Below are 19,046 nucleotides of genomic sequence, written 5' to 3' on the forward strand. Positions count from 1 at the left end.
CATAATGCTGACACGTCTCTTCAGTCATTTGAAAAACGCTTTTATCCAAACAATGTCTGGTCATTAATTCTCAAAATAAAAGTGATTTCTTTTTGTCCTTAGTTGAAATTCATTGCAACTTGTTGCTGCATTCAGTTTTACCTATTTATATGGCATTCTGCTTAACATTTTTCAATCATGTTGTATCTCAACTGTTCCAAAACTCAGCTCTTGAGTATTTTATAGTCATTAATCTTCTATATTTATTTTTATTTTTCAGTTACTAGATATTTTCAGTGACTAAAACTAAATGCCAGTCAATTTTTATATGCCTAAAGTGTTGGTCTGTATTTTCTATGTGCAGTTTTATGAAATCACATGGGCCTGTTCGATCTGCCTTTATATCCTAGTGAACTAATGAAGACCAAATTAAGTCTAAATGAGACCCGATCCCATACTCTGGATCCACAGATAAATCCCATTCAAGAAAATGATGTTGTTCTGGCAAGACTGAGGTCTGTGTCATATTCCTTCTTTATGTTTTTTGTCCAAGGTGACCCTTACACTTTGGAAAAACCCCTCAGATCTGTGCCACTTGGTGGAAGGGGAGGAGTCCAACCATAGGTAATGTATTGCAGGAGGAGAGATTTGATTCCTTAAGCTCTCCTGAGCTAAACTTTACGCAAACATGATTCTGTGCTATTAGAATCGGTAAAATTTCAATAGTGGCAAAATCAAGGCCTCAGTCCTTGTGCAGATGAATTCTTCCAAAGTCAATGGGAGTCTGATGGAAAAAGGGACTTACTGAAGTATAAATGAGGATGGCAAGAGTCTCTCTCTCTCTCGATGAAAATCAACAGGAGCTTTAACTATATAAATGAGAAGACCAGGCCCTTACTGACTGCCATATTTAAAATGTTGTCAGAGAAGCACATTTATTTTGAAATTATACAAGAAAAAGAAATGCAGTTCTCTTTATTAACAGATGTTGTATTTTTTTGAAATTGTGGAAGAAAAAGGATCAAGCTTTAGAAGTGTTTTTGGTATGATTTCATTATATGCTTTTGACTATACTGAATATTATTTCCAGAAGCACAGATTTAGACATTTGGTATTTCCAGTCTTGACTGCATACATGGGATCTACTCCTGAATACCTAGCTCATGTATAATTTCTGATTAAAACATTTACTTGAGCAATTGCAGGACTGGATATAGTTTTCATCCCAGTACAGCAGGTGTAAGAAGTGCAGTCCAGGATCACTTCATCATGAATTGTTCTGTAGCAAATTATGCAAAATTACCTGTGTATATTTTTCTGTTTTTCTAAAACTTTGAAGCCATTTCAGACTTATTACCCATTCGCCATGGTAAGGGGAGGGTTGGTTTTGAATTCTGGGAGTCAGTCTCCAGCAGTTGTGGAATGTCAAAACAACTTAAGAAGTTCTAGGATGAAGTGAGTCCCCTGTGCACCTGAAAGGGGTCTGACTCTTTGTATCACTGGAAAATGAAGATTGTTCAGGGAGACAGATAGCTTTGCAATCAATCTATTTTTTATATTTTATACTAACTGCAGAATCCTGAATCAAAGTTTTAATTCCTTTGCAATGATGAAACCAAATGTACACATTTAAAAGATGTTCAGAGAGTAATCCAGACAATTTTTTGAGTAAATAGTCACATTAATCGAAATCTAGGGTGGGGGGAATAATACATCGCACAGACTGCAAAGGAAGTTCGTACAGAAAAGATGTTTACAGGGGAAGCATATAACATAAAGAATGTAACATGGTGTAGGAAGTTATTGCACTACAGAATTTATATAAAATACACTTTTTTAAAGAAAAACACAAAAGGCCTTTTAATGCTTCATTGTATAGAACATAGGAGCCTATGTGCTAATGCAGCAATTGAATACACTGCATCCTCACTTCAAAATTGATCTAAAAATTCAAACTTTAGAGAGATGATATCTGATCTAACACTAGAGCAACTGACTTGAAGAGCTTTTTGGCATTATATTACATAACCAAAAGTGTGCACAGAAAGTTGTATTTATGCCTAAAACATAAAAGTACAAAAGCCAGTTCTCTTTTTTTAAGACCTATTGCAAATACAATCAGCCTGATGAAAATGTCCAGGGCCTACTCAACTGGGTTTGTTGATTCATATGTTTTTTAATGATTTGGATAGAAAATAAAGTTTAATATTTTGGTCATGCAAAACATATTTTAAAAGCAAAAAAATGGCAGAAATATGTTTGGGTTTTTTTGAAACAATAAGTAGCCAGCACAGATCAAGCAAGAAATGCAAATACAGCAAAGGGGGAAGAAAGAAAACTGTAAGTAAACAAGGCATATTTTAATATACTGTATAAACAAGAGATACAATAAAACATATATAAACTAGTTCATTTTCACACTTAATGAGGTAGAAATGCCAGTAGCAAAAGATTTCATTGCAGTTGCACAACATCTTAATTTTTATTCAAGAATCAACACATCTGCACTGAGGTTTTCAGTGATGTTATTACCCACTCGCCTGCTACATGAACACCTGATCTGTAATCATTTTTTGGAAGACTTTCCTGAAAAAGAAGATACTGTATGTTATCGTCTTTGTTGAACTTTGGATCTCTTCCCATTGCCCTTCAAACACCAACCTTCTCTTGTTCTTGGGAGCAGTTAGAAGACAACCCACTGAATAAGATGATAGATGTTTCTTGTTTATCAGGAAAGCATTTTGGCAGTCTCGTGCAAATGGCCAGAAGGACTCTACTGCATTTTAACCAAGGAGCAAGAAGAAGAACTGAGTGTCCTTTCTCTCTGTTACCATTGAAGCCATACCATCTCATAGCTTCACACATTTTCTAGTCTTAAAATACTCTGACTCCTTCAGTGTCCCCCTCAACCTGCAAGACGTTTCAGTGTATTTGTTCAGTGTTTTTGTGAGAGCTTTTGTAAAAGCAGGGGACTGTTAAATGCTATTAAGACAGCTGTCAGATTAAGTGTGACTATTTGTCTCTTGTCCAATATGTTTTTATTAGTGGTACTCAGTTTAAACTCCAGCTGAAATGCTTTCATATTTTGAAACAGATCAGGTGTTCTGCGAGCCAAATCCTTTGCTGCTACTCTATTGGTTTCCTTAATGAAGAAAGGTTAGGTGACAGGCAGGCAGACAAAATTGTCTGCATCCTGTGATGGTTTCTTGTTCAGTAATCATACACCATATGACACCTGCAGGTGGAGTAACAAACTTGCTTTTGTGTTTGTTCTGTTGCAGGTTTAAATAATATTTTTTGAAATGTTGTATTATATTATTTAAGAAGTATTAACCTTTAGTGCAGTAGAAATTTATTCCAAAACAGCAGTGATACCTTTTAGTCCTATATTACTATTGATTGCTATTCAATTTTCTTTTATGACTCCTCCAGATAGATCCCATTGCAGAACAAGGAAGTAGTACACAAATATTATTGCTTCTTTTTAATTAAAGGTAGCTAAAGAACATGATATTAGCTAATATTTAATTCAAAAAGATAAGACTATCCTAATTATACCTATGAACCAAACAGAACGGTGATACGTCATTAACTTAGACATTAACTGTAATCCTGTGGTTAATGCAAACCCTGAATCTAAGAGCGGTCTGGGTAATTAATTTCATTAGGGTAATTTTTTTACATCAAATAAGTATTTAAATAAATATGTAACATCAGCAGGAGTAATGTACACTTCTAAATCTGGAAGTTTATGGATGTGTTTACACTGGTATCTTAATAGGAAAGCTCAGGAAAGCTGTCTTGATGTGAATCTCTCAGCTATCCCCACTTCCCATGCTTTGGTTCACATCACAGAGCAATCCTGGACCATGCAAACTGGATTACTTTTAGGTAAAGCTGAACCAGTAACATGTTCCATGACGGCATCTCTTGTGCTGCAAGCAGTATGAAATATTCAGGCCTTGGTACCAGACTAGAGCTAGTCCAAAATAGTATCCCAGGTAAACATAGTGTAAATTATCAGCACAAGCTGTTTTCCTTAACAAATCTACTTCTATTGTTTTGTACTACTTGCTAATGTAGACAGAAACTGTCTCTACCATGGTAACAACCATGGTTGTTACCTCCAGTCCATGTAGTGTTAGTTAAATCCCTTACTCAAACAAATTTTGTCATTGTCATCAGTGGTACTGCATAGAAAGAGCAATATATAGCCAAAGATTAAATTGTTCCCTGTGTGTTCTCCAACTTAACCCAGGTGCAATCATTTAAATAGTAAATTCTTGATCACCCTTGGATACTTGTGATTTGCAGTTTGGAACACACTCTTAAATACTGCATACTTCTATAGTCAATTTACTCTAAAGTTGGTGCTACATTTGATTAAGACAGTAAGGACAGCACTAAATCAACTCTCACTCCAAAATCATTAAATCAGGGGAACGATTAAACTGACTGCAAGTAGGTCTATTTCACTTAACAGCAACCCATAGTTTTTACTGGCATGAATAAAAGCAAATGGCTGTGCAAATGGGTAAGCAATGACGAAGGATCAGAAGCCCAGCTTGAGTATTTTGTGCTGATCTACCATGCCTAGATATCTTTCCATTTGGATCATCAGTTGAAATTCATTAAAACGGGGTGGCTAAAAGGGTTTTGATCATGTGCTTAGTTGCTCTGATGTCTAGGACATATCTTGTAAAAGCTAATGCAAGAAACAAAAAGCCTATTCCTTATATTACTTTTTTTAATTATTTCAAGGTGAAGGACATATGTCTTATACTGATATTTTTGCTCTAAGTTTTGCTCAGATAGCATCTCTCAGTGGAGGTTCAGAATATGAAACATTCATGCCTGTTCTTGAAGTCTTTAAGCAGAACGCCAGTGGAAATTCTGCATGTGTAAAGCCGAAGGATGGAGCAATATATTATAGCTTTAGGCAAAAGGAACAGTTTCTAACATGTATACAAAATGAAAAAAAGAAAAAAAACACTGTTGGGGACAATCACGGGTACTTCTGCAAGGATGCGGAGTTCTGGATTTATACCTCTAAATTTTCAAAGAGTTGTGCAGAGTTTTAACTATATAACTCTTTCAGAAGTCAAAGGAGCCATGCTGATAAACTGAAACATGAAGGGATTAGTGTACAAAGAACCTAAGAGCTGAATACATAGCCTATTGCTTTAAGATCACTGTAAATATCAACTAAAAATACGTACTAATTCATGTTTATATGTTGTTACTGTGTTAGTTTCATAGATACGGTAGCATGACTATTATTAGTTTTATTGAGTTTAATGAACTTTACTTTGTATTCCTCTGTGAATGCTCTGAATGCTGCAAACAAAAAAAGCACAACAGTATTTTTTCAAGTTCTCTTGGCGTGATAGCAGTGTCTTCACTACTGTTCAGTTTTACAGAATTAGCAACATTTCATCATAAATCGCTATAATAACAACATATCTTTCTTTAAAAGAACTGTCACTAGGAGATAAAAGCATATGTGATAAGTCTTGTCTAATCTCATTTGTCTGCCTTTACAAAATGCCCCAGACATTTTGTGGGAGAATATGCTCCTTTTGCTTCATGCATTGTTTGTATTTGGGGGTGGGGCAGGGGAATAATAGGGCATTTTGCAATGGTAATTGCATCAAACATGCTTTTTTTTCATTATTATTGTATTTGTTAGAAACATTATTTAATTTTTTTTTTGTAGACAATAGCTCTTTTTTTCAGCTAACCATCTGATTCCATTAGACCAATAACTTCTCACATTTAGTGGTATTCGTATCAATGTCTCCATATCAGCTGCATTATAACTTCATAAAAAAGAAAATGTGATTATTTTTGTCATACTAGATTTTGCTGATCAACTAAATATTTCTGCACCAATCTACATATTAATATGCATGTTGTAGTCTGTACAATCGTTCAACATCAAAATATCTGTTTAATTTATGTCAAATGTCTGTAAAATAAATGCATTGTTCTCCATTTCAGTCTGATAGAATGAGCAGGATAGTAAATAAATGTGTAAATGAATCATCTGTGTCTCATTTCAGTTCTCTGCATGAAACCACTTTACATTGAACATTGCATATAGATACCAAAACAATAATCCACGGTGTCTTTAGATTTCATTACTTGGCAATATTAAACAGGGATATCTGGCAGACTGTGTACAGAAATAAATCATTTGGCTATGCAAATAAAGTCAGAATCCATTATTTTTTAAAAAATTGAAACACAGTGCTCCTAAGCCTTTTTTTTTTTCCTCTCTGTTCAACATTACTGTTAATTACTACTCACACTGTCACAGATACAAGACCTCAAATGACTTTGTAAAGGTGAGTAAACGTTATTGCCTGCAGGATGAAAAGCAGAAGCATGGAAAGATTTAGCAACCTTTTTTTGGATAGTCAGGCCTAGGTACCTCAGGCTGATATTCAGAGGTGGTGGCTAAATCCATCTCTTGTTCAACTTGCTGTTAAGCAACAACCTAGCTTGTACCCCAGCACCTTTTTGCCTAAAGTGGACCAATTTTTTTATAGACCAAAAACTGTGAAAGAAAATGTAAATTGTACTGGGAATTATTTTCCTCCTTCAAGATAAGTCATGGAAATAACTAGTATTTTTTGCAGGCAAAGTTTCACTGCAAATGCAACTATAATAGAATACCTCTACCTTTCAGAAAATAAGTAAATCATTCCCTCATCTTCAAAATAGAAAGCTATTTTTTAAATTCTACATCTGAAGAGTATTACAATGAAATAAAAATGGAGGACCAAACTCGGCACTTTGGTGAACATGCTGATTGATTATAGTTATTTCTCAGAGCTTAGAGGCACACTTTAGCTTCACAATCCCACTGCGCTTACATACCTCAAGACACTGTTCACTGCACTACAGAATTTCACCCCTTTCAACTTTTAGTCTAAGGGATCTCTCTCTGAATATGTAGCCACTGTACATAAATCTAAATTTGTTCCATCTTCCTGTTCAACACATTCCCAATCTCCTCTTTCCTTAAAAATAAAGCCCACATCCATCTTAGTGCTTCTCCTCATCTCTTCTGCTTAGCATTGATTTGAACAATTGCATTTAAAAGGAAGGATTTTTAGGTTTATATACTATTCAGTAACTAAGCAGTCTGCACCCCACGCATCTATCCATGGTACGCAAAAGTATCTCCAAAACTGCAGTTCTAGGTGCACATTCCAGCTGCCCCCATCCTGCAACAAGATCTGGGCCTTGTGTAATTCCTCTGACCCTCCGAATTTTGCCTGCATAGAAAGGGGACTAAGCCACACAGGAGAAACAGACTCAGGATCACTGAATCTAAGAGTCAAAGGGACCAGGATACACCATCATAGTTCAGACACCACTAAAAATCTCTTTGACCACGCTGTGAGAGGAGATCTTTCTGTTCTAGCTATTTCATCTTTTCCCATCTTCTCTTCTCCCTGTATTCTTTCTCATGGAGCTCATTTCAAAAAAATATCTAGCACCTCTGCATCTCATCCCAGCCCCATAGCAGCCTAAGAAAGGAATGGACTGGATGCCAGCAAGAAAATAAAATACAGAAAATCTCCATTTTATTGGTGCAGTCTGACTTGTGGCTGAACACAAATGCAGCTAGAAAGTAGACAAACTATTTTATTCAAAGCTGCAAATGTGATACATAGTTTGGATTAGGTCCTATAGAAATAAATATTCCTGACAGACCAAGAATCAAGCAAGTCAGAATGATCATAATGACAAAGTACTGAGACGCAAGTAGGTTAGCATAGAAGAAGCCCTCTCTAATCTATTCAGAGGAAAAAATCAACCATTTCTAATAAAAAGATTAGGAAAGAAAACAACCTAAATACTCAGGATATGATTAAGTTAAAACTTAATTTACTGTATAGGCTTAAATAATGCTTCTGCTGACTCTCTGAATGCAAATTTTCACTGTAGAAAAAACTAAAAGGTTTATTTACAAAGAGTAAAATTTGTTCAGGCGATTTTTCAGTCTCTAGAAGCCCATGTTCATTCTTCTATCTTAAAGAAAGATAGAAATTGAGGGGGGAAATTAGACTACATTGTATTATGTAGTGGGTTGAGTGTTTTTTCAAGATTTCAGCATACCTTCTGAGGTCCTTCTGGCACCCACAGTCCTCAACTGCCCCCATAAACAACTGGTGATAGAAAAAAAATCGTGACTTATCTCTTGTGACTGCAAGTCAGTTTCCAGTCCCTGGTCTTCTGAAAAGAGCTTGCAAACTTAACTCTCTAAACTGTGACTTTCTCCAAATGAACTATCAACTTTTAATGGATGCATTTCAGACCAGTTGAATAGAGCTGACTCATTTTTAGACTGTCAGCCAACAAACTTTCCTCCAGTAAAATAACTCAAATGACCTTTCAAACAGCACTTTCAGTAGCTACAGGGTTTCATCCAAGCACTGAAATACCAGTAGACTTAATCAACAGGCACCACAGAATCTACTACTGAAATTGCCTTCATAAATACACATTGAATTTTCCAATCAGTTTCATATAAGTAAGCAGCCACCTACCAATATTTCAGCACTATTTTCTCCTCAGTTGTATAATGAAATGATACAAAATTGTAAAATGTGAAGTTACTTTCACTTCATCAGTTCATGATGAAAACACTGATCAAAATCATAATTGTATCTAGCAAGAAACACAAAGGTTTTCACTCATGTTTTTCTTCTGCACCCGAACAAAAAATGAGAACTTTGACATTGTCACCAAAAGCCCATAGATCAGGCATCAAAGCCTCTCCTCAATTAATGCTCTTCCCTCAAGGATTTACCTGGCTGTTGGCTGGGTTGGAAGGGGCTGAGCCTATTCTTTTGTCCTCATGGATTACCTAAGGGGACATGGCCCTCACTTGGATCCTGTAACTAGAAATCTGCAGTGTGGTGCCTCAACCAGAGGGAAGCAGAGCCTGACCTCCAGCATAAACCTGGCATTTGGACATTTTCCAATTAAAAACATTTGCTTGCTTTTACAAACAGACAATTCTACTCAGTCCTGCCAAAACCATTGTCTGTAGATAACAAACATTATATAAGAAGCCCAGATTGACATGAAATCCAATCATAATGACTCCATGAAAACTATAGCTGCCTTATCCACATCAGGACTTTTCTACTGTTAGTAAAATCCTAGGCAGTATGAGCCAATGAAGATTGAGAACCTGACTTAATGGAAGTTTTGAGTACCTAGATGATTCAAAGTTGAACTCTTGCCACAGATGGAGTAACACGCTTCACGTATAAGAGAGTAGTAGCAACATGTTTATTACAAGGCTAGGTTGGACAAAGCCTTGGTTGACATGGTTTAGTGTGAGGTGTCCCTGCCCATGGCAGGGTGGTTGGGACTAGATGATCTTAAGGTCCTTTCCAACCCTAACTATTCTATGATTCTCTGATATAAAACAGCAATTTAACGAAGTTTGAGAGTAAATGTAACAGTAGATTAGCAAGATTGGAATGCAAGGTACACTTGATGATCATTCACTTCATAGAGGGCGGAGTCAAACAAAACTGTCAGGGAGACCCTCCTGTTGAGTCAAGAGGTTCAGAAAGAACACCCTTGCTTTCTGAATTCCTCAGAGAGGTGTCTAGCTGCATCCAGGCCCAGGCTTAGTCACAGACTTGGTTAACAGTTTACATCTAAAGGATTATATTTGCACAATCAATTCTTTATAGCACTTAGCTAAGATTTCAAAGTTTAGCATGTTATTAATCACTTACTGAGAATCTGTTGCAGCAAGGAATCTCTCAGTGTCAAGGAGTAACCTTGAGGGGCATTCCAACTCAAGGTAAGATCCTTGCGTGCAGCCTGCTGCCGTGCAGGAGAGCTCAATGGGCCCTGGGCTGTCCGCTGTTAATGGAATAAAATCATAGAATCATAGTCATGTTTGCATACAAATATGCAAATATAAAATAATTGCATTATTGGCTTATAGTAATTTATCAGAGGACTTTGGCTGTTTAGACACCCAAAGCTACTGATGCTTGATAAGGTCAAAAATAGACAATATTAATCAGATAATGAGAAAATACAGCCTGCAGTTTTGTTAGCCAAGAACATCAGAAGGCTCAGAGTTTACTCAAAGCTGCTAACTTGGTTTAAAACTACAAACTGACTTTGTCTTAAGAAGGTTTTTATCTGGCATTAGTTGCTACAGGTGAACTAAGATGTAGTTAAATATGTATTTTCTTTTCCCTAATGAAGACACAACCACAAGGAGTAAAGCCAAAGAAACAAAAATGTTTGTTAATCACCAATGTGCCTTCAAATGCATTAATCTGTATCTTTAAAAGTATTTAATCATGCTGAACTACTAGAACTATGGAATACATCTTATCTGCAGAAAGTAAAAGACAAACCACCTGAACAGAGACAAAAGGAATAAATTTTTTTTAATTATAATAAATAATCATTATTTATTTGGTTATTTCTCTCTCTTCATCCTCATATTTTCTGCAGATTATCATCCTTCCCACACTGGAAATCAGCACAGCAACAATTTATTGTTAGTATCTACTAAATTACCATTTAAGTATTCCTACTGCACAAAAAATCAGGTTAACTTATGCTACTACTCACTACTAATGAAATTATTGGTTTACTTCACAAAAGAAATCTATTTTTATGATTTGCTCTCTCATGCTAGTTTTCAAATGGCAATTTGCAGATATTCTTCATAATATCTTCCCAATTCACTTCAGGTGAAGTTCCCGACGAATGGAAAAAGGGAAATATAACCCCCATTTTCAAGAAGAGGAAAATGGATGACCCGAGGAATTACAGACCAGTCAGTCTCACCTCTGTGCCTGGCAAAATCTTGAAGCAGATTCTCCTGGGAGACATGCTAAGGCACATGAAAAACAAGGAGGTGGTTGGTGACAGCCAGCGTGGCTTCACTGAGGGGAAATCCTGCCTGACCAATTTGGTGGCCTTCTATGATGAGGCTACGAAACTGATGGACAGGGGCAGAGCAGTTGACGTCATCTTCCTGGACTTGTTCAAAGCATTTGACACTGTTCCACACGACATCCTTGGCTCTAAATTGGAGAGACATCAGTTTGATGGGTGGACCACTCGGTGGATAAAGAACTGGCTGGATGGCCACACGCAAAGAGTTGTGGTCAATGGCTCGATGTCCGGCTGGAGACCGGTGACGAGTGGTGTCCCTCAGGGATCGGTGTTGGGACCGGTCTTGTTCCACATCTTTGTCGGTGACATGGACAGTGGGATTGAGCGCGCCCTCAGCAAGTTTGCCGATGACACCAAGCTGTGTGGTTCAGTTGATACGCCGGAGGGAAGGGATGCCATCCAGAGGGACCTCGACATGCTTGTGAGGTGGGCTGATGCCAAACTTATGAAGTTTAACCATGCCAAGTGCAAGGTCCTACACCTGGGTCGGAGCAATCCCAGGCACAGCTATAGGTTGGGCAGAGAAGAGATTCAGAGCAGCCCTGAGGAGAAGGACTTGGGGGTGTTGGTCGATGAAACAATGAACATGAGCTGGCTTCAGTGTGCGCTCACAGCCCAGAAAGCCAACCGTATCCTGGGCTGCATCAAGAGGAGAGTGACCAGCAGGTCGAAGGAGGTGATCCTGCCCCTCTACTCTGCTCTCGTGAGACCTCACTGGGAGTATTGTGTGCAGTTCTGGTGTCCTCATCATAAAAGGGACATGGAACTGTTGTTGAGTCCAGAGGAGGGCCACGAGGATGATCAGGGGACTGGAGCACCTCCCGTATGGAGACAGGCTGAGAAAGTTGGGGCTGTTCAGCCTGGAGAAGAGAAGGCTGTGTGGAGACCTCAGAGCAGCCTTCCAGTATCTGAAGGGGGCCTACAAGGATGCTGGGGAGGGACTCTGCATCAGGGAATGTAGTGACAGGACAAGGGGTAACAGGTTCAAACTTAAACAGGGGAAGTTTAGATTGGATATAAGGAAGAAGTTCTTTACTGTGAGGATGGTGAGGCACTGGAATGGGTTGCCCAGGGAGGTTGTGAATGCTCCATCCCTGGCGATATTCAAGGCCAGGTTGGACATAGCCTTGGGTGACATGGTTTAGTGTGGGGTGTCCCTGCCTATGGCAGGGGGGTTGGAACTAGATGATCTCAAGGTCCTTTCCAACCCTAACTATTCTATGATTCTATGATTCTATATCATTTTTTTCTACTAGATGGCATGAGATGAGCTTTCTACTGTGAAGTATCAGTACAGTATCCATCCTGATGCTATTAAAGTTAAAAAGGCTTCTTAAGAGATTATTACAACTTAGCGCATTCATTAAGGAAAAGGATTCAAAGTGAACTTTACTCCAATTAGATTCTGGATAATCCACAGCAAAAAGAGCCATTATGAATGCCTCAACTGCAGGAAATGTTTCTATCTTATTAAACACTATGGCACCACAAAACCCAGATCCATAAAGAAGTAGAATTCATTAGCTCAGCCACTCAAGGAACTGCCCGTATTTACCACTTTTTCCATTTTAATCTTTTACTGTTGTTGGTTTAATTCTTTCATTAAAATACATAAAGAAACAGGCATAACTGCACCATTCCTATATAGGAACCGTGTCTTCAGTTCTCCAGTCCCTCACTAGGATGCTACCCGATAGAAACATCTTATATTTGTGACTCATCTTCCAGTAGCAAGTCTGATGACCACTTCAGCAAGTGACTCCACATACATACGAACACCTATACACACACAACAGCACATATGGAATCTGCCACTGTCTTCATACAATAGCCTGCAAACCAAAATCCTGCAATACTTCACATATGTGCTGCAATATAGCTGCAATCTAAAGAGATTTCTCCATTCACCGAGGCACAGCAAAAAGCAAGCTCTCTCAGTTCTCACAGCACTAATTCATAGTTGAACTGAAACAGGTTGTATACCAGGACACAATTTTCCATGCACACAGAAAAATGGAAGTGTTAACATCTGCACATCACTGTGATTGCCATGAGGCTTATCTATTGGCTAGCAAATTAAAGCATACATAAACTAGAATAATTTCATTCTGGCATGAAATGTGACATCTCCAAAACAAGAAGTTTCTTATAGCAGCAACAGTAGAACTACTGCTTTAATTATTACCCACTATTGCTTGCCTGACCCCCCTTCTCATTAGGACCATATAAGCAAGTCCTATTTAATCACTTCAAGCAAGTTCCACAAGTATGCTTACCTTGTAAGGACTGGAGAAAAGCGCTAACTTTTCCATGAAATATTTCAAAACTAAATCAAAAGTTACCCACATTTCTTGTAGAGGACAAAATAAGATTCCCAGCAGTTAAAAGAAATAAAAAGCTTAGTTCATTTAAAAAAAAAATAAAAATAAAAAAAAAATCAATTCTATACTGTTCAATAGTAACAGAAAAGAGCAGCTACTGTTTTCATGTCCGAGCTCTAATTATCACCCACGGAAAGAAATGAATTAAAAAAGGATTTAAAGATGCACCACTGCATAAATATGCAGCTACCTCTGCTTCCCATGAAACATGTTTCGTGTCAGTGTTTTCCCACAGTTAACAATGAAAGTGATTTTTGGATAATCAGCATGTCTTGTTAACCTTGGAAATTCAAATCATGACTTCTGCAGAATTAAATCACAGGGACTGTCAGAATGTATCCAGAGCTCTGAATGGGTAAAGTTGTAATTCCAGGAGTGTATTAATATTGTAAATGAATTTGACATTCATATGTGTACTGCCTGTCACAATAGCTATTTAAAACAAAGTGCTAGAAATCCAATGAAGTCTACCAACCTCTCACTTTTAAACAACAGTAAATGATTCCCCTTTCATCTGGAAGCTTACATTGATAACAACACCAGATTCAATTTCACCCACTCATCTGTATCTCAAATTTTCTGTGTTCTTCTTATTAACTACAACTCATCTGCTCTATTACTTTTACAGATATACAGGTAATATATATACAGATATATATATCATACAGATATACATGTCTCTTTTTACTATTTTCACAATATTTAAAATTGTTGCAAGTCCATTCTCTTTCCCTCGGTCTGCTAAACATAGACACTGTTCAGCTAATCAGTAGAGCCAGAGAATCATATTTCCAAGACCTTATTTTCACACTAGGAACAAAGATGTCAGTTCCTAGTGCCTGGCACACTAAGCAAAATAAATAAACACGTAAACAAATTATTACCTCTAAACAGGCAAAGTTTCAGAAAGGCCTCTAATAATCATTTCATGGAAATGTAGTTACCCACGCTGAAATTGTGTATCTCGGGGATAATTTCACAGAAGACAGTGCCAAACGTCAGTCATTACTCAGTGTACAAGAGACATCAGTATCTGGCCAGTAATTCAGGGACTCATTCTACATATCTTTATCAGGCAATTTTAATTTACATAAAATCTAATCCATAAACATCATGTATATTCATTAAATCATGTAAACACCATGAAATTGTTTAACTGATATAAATGCCTTAATCTTAGCCAATGAGAATTCCATTTAACTTCATTGGGAGTTTGGCATGTGGGCTACTACAGCATGTCCCTGGTTAAAACAAGAGACATTTAGTAAAGCCAAAACACAAGAAGAATTTGCTTGCAGCAGCAAGATGGAGTATGGTCAGTGCTATACAGCATGCCAGGTTACCATTCTTCTTCCAAAAAAGAGTCTCATGTGCTGCGGTAAAACATAGGTTTGACACATGCAAATGTGCCAGTGGTGATGGCTGGTGATAATGTAGTCAGCTATGTTGTCTTTAACTTTGTCTGAATCTCTAATGTAGCTGGGGCAGAATAAAATCCTAATTCTTTTTCTGTGTGTGAATTAACCTCAGCAAAGGGGATGAGACCCTGCTGAGTTCATTATATTGAATACTATAATATATATTTGTCTCTGAAACTGCATTACATTAACTGAGAATAATGCAACCCTTATTTTTCATACATATAATAGCTTAATGAGCCATTAAAATGTCCAGTGTTTGAAGCATACAATAAGGAGATCTATAGTTTAAGCTTCAGAAATCATCCAAATATCTTACAAGTGTTAATAGCACTATTGAGAGGAGAAATCTAGCCTTTTTTTTTTTTTTCTTCTTATTTCTTGTTTCATTCTGTGCCACAAAATGCATTTATTTACAAAGAAAGCAGGAGAAATCTGCAATACTGAATCAAGTCATCTAAGTTTGGAAAGTCAAAACAGAAACATTTATAGTGAATAATACCCCACTTCTCAGGTCTCAGGAAATTCAACTCATTTTCTCTTACACCTTCTCTAGTTAATTAACCAGAAACTTCTTCCTTTTCCACTGATCAGATTCCATAAGGATTCTATCCCCTCGGAAGCCACAGTATCCATCCACAAAGGGGCCATGTGCTTTCACAGTGACCTCCAGAGCTCCCAAACAGTCTCATCCAGAACTGTTGGGTTTAGACGAGAACTCCCTGGTACTCATGCGGCCTGTGACTGTAGACAAGGGAGACACTGGTCCAGTCTTTCCACTTTAGCCTGCAAATCCCAAACCATTTGAATCCACAGCAGACTGCATGCCCAGAGGATCAAGGAAAGAGAGGACATAGTTGCAGACCTATAACTATTTTCTACCGCAGACCAGCCTCATCCACTGTGTTTGTCTCCTCTCAGAAATGTACTGCATCTCATTGCTTCTGCATGACTCAGGCACAATACCCTGTCAGGGTCCGATTGAAGAAAACCCCAGTGTCAGACCCTGTTTCAGTTCACGATCCCAAGAGTGAAATTAAGATGCAAACTAGGTCAAGTACCGTAATTGGTCAGTTTGTTTATTACAAAAGGACAATTATTATAAAAAAGAGAAATTATTGTAATAAAAGGGATAGCGATAGGCCAGATTGGAAAAAGGATGGAAAATGAAGCAAGGATTCAGGGTGCAGAGACAGAGAGAGGGATAGTCACCACCGTGGATCCAGCAGTGTCCCAGTGATCCATTGTCATCGGTGGTGGAAGTTCTTCAGGGTTCGTAGTTCGTATCAGAGCACAGTGTCCCCCAAGAGTCGATTGGAGGTGGGTGTCCTCATGGAGGCATCCTTCTGGAGTCCCCTTGAAGGTACCTCATGGACTGTGTCTCGTGGAGTTGCTGTCATGGAGATGTCTCATGGAGGGTGTCCCTTAGGGTCCATAGTAATCACTGGCGGAGAGTTTCTTCACGGAGGTGTTCTTCTGGAGTCATTCTCATGGCAATGGCTCCTTGGCGATGTCTCTTGGCAATTACCTTTTCCCACTTTTATAAGAAGTTGGCGGGAGTACCTCGTCTTCATATCATGCATTGCACATTCCTGGTGGACCAGTTTCCCTGGTCTTGCAGCCAGCTCTTCAACTGCTCATGTCTGCACACACAAGTGTCTGCAGCAATTCTTGGGATAATGGGCAGCAACTCCTCACACCAGTCCTCGAGGTAATTGACAGAAGAGTCTTATCTCAGCTCTTTCCCACTCATCCCCCAGGCAATGTATGATAGAGTCCCAGCCCAGCTCCTCACACCCTTCTCCCAGGCAATGGATATTGGAGTCTTTTCTCAACTTCTCCCACCCATCTCTGAGACAAAAGATAGGTGGATTTCCATCTCAGCTTCTCAGACCAATCTTAGAGACAATGGACAGTGGAGTCTTATTTCAGATCAGTCTCTCACATACCCATAAATCTGTGAAACATCTATATAGTATTATCCTTGACTAATCTTGGCCTACTCATAAATAAAATCCTTCACTGAATGGAAAGTTACTGCCAGTAATTTCTAGACAGATGTGATTTTCCAAGATCCATTATTTTTGACATTGTTTTACCAGAAGTCTGGTCTGATCTTTTTTTTCTATATATGATGAATAATTTCAGTAATATTCTTTAAGCAGAACTTTCATGGCTCTGTTATTTTGATACTTTCATCAACCTATATTGCATAACTATTACCACTGAACTAATTTAATTACAGTAGGTCAGCATTTTGGCTGAATAAATGTGTATCAAGAGTATTAAACCATCCTTTTCACCTTTACTCCAAAGTAACTGCATATAATAGTATATAACCGCTATTATATCTCAATGTGTGTTTCACTGTTGTAAGGATTTTAACATATTTCATTTTAAAGTCTACTGGTTCAATTGGTCTCATGGCTCGGCACTGCTACTAAGGTAAACCTATGATCTAACACTCAGGAGAAATTAGTTTGTGAGCCAAGAAGCAGCTTTGTCATGCAACAAAAAACTGTAGCACAACATGCCTGAAAAAGCTCAGCAGCTCTCAAAGTGTGTCTTTTGGGCAGAAAGGCCAACTAAAAATGTAAACCAGACTAATACCACAAAAACTTCCATAAGGGACCTTGGAGTTTTCACTGTATGACTTCTTTGTTTTATCTCTCTAGTCCCCCGATCAATATCTTTTTATGATTCTTGATTCTGGTTGAGGCAAGACGAAAATAATAGAAGAGCAATTCACGCAGAGATCTAAAAGAAAGGCCTTCAGAACAAGGAAGCCACAGCATTTTGTATTCTTTGTGGAAATAACAATGGAGACTGTTTTGGGAGGACTCTAAAACTGCTAAAGTGCTGAAATGTATTCCAAAACAACACATTTGCAGTAACTGTGCAAAACAGTGATTAGGGAGGCAAACATCAGCAAGAGATGCCACTGAATTCCAGTGTATTTTCTAAAAAAAACTAAAACATACTTGATCTAACACTATTGCAGTTTATAAACTTTGTCAAACTTGTCACACCAGCTCCAGAACCTCTGCAATTGAACAGAGAATTCTGTAAGGCCCATTTAAAATAAAGTTCTGATTACCCATGTCCTGTACTCATACCTTTCCTTTCTCCTATTTGTTTCCTCATGAAACCCAGAAAATAATCATAAAAAATGTGCTTATGCAATGTTAGCAGTTAATGCTCAGTTTATACATGCAAAAGATGTATTTTCAGTAGACACATGCACAGAAAGCACATGTATACAGCACATTTATGCACATATACACACACACACACACATACATAGCTGGCACAAAGATCACACAGAGACAATGAGGAAACTCACACAAACACTGACAACAATACCAATGGTTTTATCCTGCTCCCTTCTCTGGCCGAGCAGGATGGAGGTCCACTGGGCTCACACACAAATATACACACAGCCTTTGCACAGGAAAGAGTGAGACACAAATTTAATGAGGAGATGGGGCAGACACACTGATCATGGGCAGACAAGCATAACAACCAGCCAATTATTTTCATGAAACATTTTTATCCCCTTGCCCCTCTGTTCACCTAATCCCTCCCTTTTCCTGCCTTTGTTTCCTCCCCTAATAGGTCCTGTGCGATCCAAAAATGCTCTTCCCCTGCCTCCCATCCCGTGTCCCACTTCTTGGCAGCACTTGAAATGTGACCCAGAGAACTGCTCCCAACGACTCGTGGTGATGGGTTTCATGCCTGGAGAGTCTCCCGGGGCAGCCCTGGGAAGGGCCCAGATATGGTGTTTGTTCTTAGGAGTCTGCAGTTTGCGTTCCTGCCTCCTGCTGTGTGCTGTACTCCTCTGGGCTTGTGGAGATGGGCCTCTGAAGAGCCTGAGCATCCAGGGCAGGGAACTATTTGGGCTCTCCTTCCCCCATTACTGTCTCTCGGTGCTCCATTGTGGGCCTGCAAACAAGCTGTTGTTACACATAACACAGAGTACCATAAAACTACAGAAAAGCACAAGATGCAAGAAAGAGTTCGAAAATGACATTAAATTTGTACTTTGTTAATTGAAAATTTTATTGCATTAGGAGTATCTTCATGCATTGTTTTCATGTTGAAGAGACAACCTAGTCTTTAAAACAACCTTTTGATGCTGCCCACAAAGCAGGCAGAAATGTTGTAGTACTGTTGGTAAGGTGCACAGGCATCTTGGTCATTTCAGGTCTTAAGGGTGGAGATAATCTAAATACAAAAATCTACCCATAAATAAAGACGGTAACTAAAGGAAAACCAGACAACACTCAAGTGTTCATCACAGAACTATCTT

This window comes from Psittacula echo (assembly GCF_963264785.1).
Source record: "Psittacula echo genome assembly, chromosome: 2".
NCBI lineage: Eukaryota > Metazoa > Chordata > Aves > Psittaciformes > Psittacidae > Psittacula > Psittacula echo.